Here is a 4,782-nt window from a genome sequence, read left to right on the forward strand (position 1 = left end):
AAGACTTGGCAACAAACATTTACAAAGTATTCCAATGGAGAGCAATTCCATGGAAACGAAGTCTCAAATTCAAAGTACATTCCTTTGAACATCCTTCTTGCATTAAGTTTTTTAATCTTACATAGATTTAATGAATACCTTCCACCTATGGAAACATTTCCACATTCCTATTTTGACTATCACTTCTGAGCAAGAGTTGCCTCCTTCCAGAATATGTCAATATGGTCCTTCCAAAATTAACACTTATATTTCCAATTGTCCATGAGCAACCAATCTTTGGAAAACCTCAGATCACTACTAGAAAAATAGCCTTTTACGACGCACAATGTGTGTCGTAAAACGCTCAGACGACGCGCAAATGCACGTCAAGAAAGGCCATGTCATAACGAGAGACAACACGCTTTTGCGTGTCGTCTATAGACGACGCGCATTTACGACACACATTTATGACATGCAATGCGTATCATTAAAACCCCTGTCAAGAAAGGCCATGTCATAAATGAAGATGACACACATTTTTGCGTATCGTAAATTTAAATGTTTTAAAAATATATATTTATACATTTATTAATTTTTAAATTAAATTTGCATTTAATGTCTCATAATAGAAATAAAATACCAAATACAAAAAATACAATCCATTGCATAAAATTTAATGTCATACAATTCTATTTCTTACAATATATAAATTTGCATTCATCTAATCTACTCTGTGTTTCATACTAACAAATGAAATGAAGAATGCAACACTTGCATTTGCAGCATCTTATCTCTTTCAGCTTGAGCTTTCTTTTCCTCTTCTAACTCCAGAGCTATTCGCTTTCATCAACCCTGTAAACACAACACAAAATCACTTATCATTTTCATTCTACTTTTAAAATTAATTCTTATTAGGACATTCTACTTTTAAACCTACCAATCTAGAAATTTTTTCAAAGAATATAATTTGTAATTTTTTTTATGGAAAGTACATTGTTATTTCTTGAATAAAAGATGTTACAAATCAAGAAACTTACATGGACTGCTGACCACCCGTTTCCTGTATCATCTTATTTTTCCAAAGCAACCTATTTCACATCAAATTAAAACTGATTTTAATCAAATTTGTATTATAAAAATATTAATCTTATTTTGATAAATAAAACAGATGGACTCACCGCTACTAGGCACTGACCTTCTCTTCTTTCCCTGATTACCCGAAATTAAAGATCTTTCTTTTTTATTGCTGTGGGATCTTGAGCTTGAGCTCCCTTCATTGACCGAATCAATAAGTAATAAGCTACCCACCATGGCAGGTGGTGGTTCTTGCATGTTACTTGACTTAATAGGTGAAGAAGAATCAAATCCATTAGATTGAGATTGTCCCATTTTGTCATTTGGATGTTCTGATTGGATACTTTTCTTTCCGTTAGATTTGATTAACTGATTCTTGATGTTGTGATCTTGATCTTGTGTAGAAGAAGAATTCATCTTGACTCTATTGATGTCAAGGAATCGATTCTGCCATGGACGAACAGCCATCCATCTTTCCAACCAGTTCCATCCCCAATTTGTTTTATCCGGTTCAAATCCAGATATAGCTATCGCTTGTTGTTGTTGTCTTGATCCTGCTTGCCACTGCATTATTTACAAGGGTATTTCAGTAATTTTAGTCGAAAAAGAAATGATATTATTATTATTATTATTATTATTATTATTATTATTATTATTATTATTATACTTTGCTGTTGAGCAAGAGCATATGCCATGCTCTTTCACGTTTAGCAGCTGCCTCTTGTCTCTTGATTAACTTTGCTTGAATTTGTTTAATAGATCCAACACTATCACACCACCCTCACAAGAGCCTGTAGCCTCACCAGTCCTTTTAAAGCTCGTAGGGCCGGCCTAGCCTAAACATATATTATTATAACAAATATAACTCCAACAAGGTTGATGCATGATGGAAGTATTTTATTATTAATTATATGTAGATAAATGGATAGAGGTTTATTATTAAGTACCAAAATTCCTCAAAAAGCTGTTTGGATTTGTATAGCTGCCCACTCTTGTCTTGTTTGGAAATTGGTTTGAGATGATTTTTTTATTTGAAGTGAAGTGGAAGGAGAGTCATCAATAACATCTTCAATCAATTCAGCAGGATTTTGGTGGAATTTGTTTTGAAATCATTAAAAAATTCATATCTGATCTTAACTATAATCATTAAAAAAAATTCATTAAAAAATACCCCTTATCATTTGATCCCCAACCATGGTATCATCACAAATGTCCAACCCCAATAACTGTAATCATTAAAAAAATCATATCAGATCTTAACTCATTTTTTGTATGTAACTATAGAAATGTTGTATAATTGTTATACCTTGAGAGTATAATCTGTGACCACGCTAGCTTCTTGTCCTACTGTTGTAGCAGCCTAAATAATAAAATAACAATCATAATATTGATGACTTATTTGATATTCTAAATCGACCTAGGTAAAATGATTTCTATAAAGATTGTATTATATCCCGTTAAGGGTTTATTCATAAATAACTGTTTGAAGTGTGTTTTTTAATGCACTTTTGACATTTCCCCCCTTTATAGTCCTAATTTGAACTTCGACGGATCTGGTCTCCTACCAAAGACAGTGTTCTAGCTACTTCTTAAGGATAACATAGTTGGGAAAAGACTGGTTGTGACTTTCATCACATACTTCTTCAAGGAATATCTCATTGATAAACCCCTTTATGATCTAATCTCCATCTTGAAGCATTGCAAATTAGAGGACAATTTGGTTGAGTTCTTTACTCCTGGGAAGCGTTCTGCTGAAGCTTTCTTTGAGCATTTCACGTAAGTACTTTTTTTTTATCTGTATTGAATTGTATTGTTGAGGATGGGTAAAAGGGTAAATTGTATGTAGTAAATAAGAAAACATATGTTGAATTTGCATGAAGTAAAGCAGACATGGGTGCTTTGGTTGAATATAATGACAAGAAGATCTTTGAGGTGAAAGTGAAGGAAATGAAAACAACATTGAAAACTCAGATATTAGAGGAAGTTAGGATTAAAACTGTGAAGCAGCGTGTGAAGGATGCTAAGTTTCTTGAGATTGAGGTAGTTAGGATTATGTGGGATGTTCTGATGGATGTCATTCAGTGTTCAGGGAAGAATCAACAACAGAATGCTATTTTGGCTCTGTGCCAGGTAATGTGATCATTTAAAATTTAGTATAATGTGATTTTTGGTTGATGATGACGATGATTGTTGTTGTGTAGGTGAAAACATAGGCTAAGTTGCTTCCTGAGATTGTGAGATCCCTTTATGATCAAGATGTTCTTGCTGAAGACACTATCCTTCATTGGTTCTGTAAAGGAAACAATCCAAAGGGAAGGTATGTGATTATGTTTTATGCAAAAAATTGGTTATTATTTAAAAAAAACATTTGTAGTGATCTCTATTCTAATAAGGATTTTGGTTTTCGATAATTGAGGAGGTTGATTGTCACTTATATGAAATTCAAATCTGCAAATTAACAAGTACTTTATTTAGCTTAAAACTTTTGGTTTCTTTGTGTCAGGTCTTTTAATGCAGGCTTGCAAAGAGATATCACCATTTTCATTAACTAAGTAAACTTCTATCTACACACGCTATTGTTTCCTTTCCTATATTTTTTTTTTATTTTTTTTCATTTTATCCTCCTAACTTCTTTTAAATTATTGATATTAGATTTCTTTTACTCAAATTCTTACAGTTTCCTCTACAGTCAATATGTAGAAAAATAGATAAATCAATCAAAGAAACTCAAAATAAAGGCATTACCTGAGAAGACATTCCTGATGGGACGTGCATTTCTGATTGCAGCTAACACTGTTATGGCATAATGTTACATTAGGGAGTAACTATTAACCAAATCCCTACAATCTTATTGAACCCAATTATTTATATCGAGATTTAATGATCAGATTTTAGCATAGTTGAAAAATGAAATTTGGATTTAATTTAAAATGACATGAAATTTGGTTGATTTAATAGCACCCTTTTGAAATTTCTAGTTGTATTTTAGTTGACTAGGTAGATTATTAATCATTTTGGTTTTGGGACTTCTTAATTATGCTCTTGGCATATAACTGAGGCTATTGTAATTGCTATTTTCCAAATATTAGGACACTACATATAAGATATGATAGTTGTGTGTCTGTAAATGTCCAAATAAAGTGACTCTATACACTGGAATGTCATAGTAACATCTAGTATAATTCAAAATAAGAATTACCTGATCCTGAAGCAAACCACAATTCAGGACATCTAGAAACAATAATCATGGTTCTCTCAACTTCAAATTAAGAGAACTCAGAAAGTATAACCACATCAAAACATGCAATAAAAATAAATTTGATATGGATATGATTCACCAAAACTCATATTAGGTGAGTGAGTACTGATCTCAAGCTAAGCAATCAAGGTTTACATATACAACAACGATACAACCAAGCATCCCCTTCAATGTTTTGGACATAACCAGATACGAAGACAAGACAGATAAAATTGAACGTATGAATTACTTACTGATATCAGATAACTGAGTGGGGATGAGCGGAAAACCTGATGCGCTGCGTTGATACTATGATAAGCATATGTTAACGCGTGAAAGAAACTGAAAACCCTAATTCAACTTCTACTGAATCCCAAACGCCATTTTCAGATGCTTACATGCAATTGAATCTGGAGGAGGAAATGGCGGTGCAATAGAAGGATGTACCTATATCCCCAACGCAAATTGTGATGGGTAGCTATCATTGTTGG

General features: G+C 32.7%; 1 pseudogene; it reads right to left on the reverse strand.

Annotated features, from left to right (window-relative positions):
* Positions 1 to 1,044: 1,044 nt before the first annotated feature.
* Positions 1,045 to 2,945, reverse strand: LOC111888293 (protein IQ-DOMAIN 5-like; annotated as a pseudogene).
* Positions 2,946 to 4,782: the final 1,837 nt, after the last annotated feature.

The sequence above is a fragment of the Lactuca sativa genome, chromosome 2 (genome assembly GCF_002870075.4).
Source record: "Lactuca sativa cultivar Salinas chromosome 2, Lsat_Salinas_v11, whole genome shotgun sequence".
In the NCBI taxonomy this organism is placed as follows: Eukaryota; Viridiplantae; Streptophyta; class Magnoliopsida; order Asterales; family Asteraceae; genus Lactuca; species Lactuca sativa.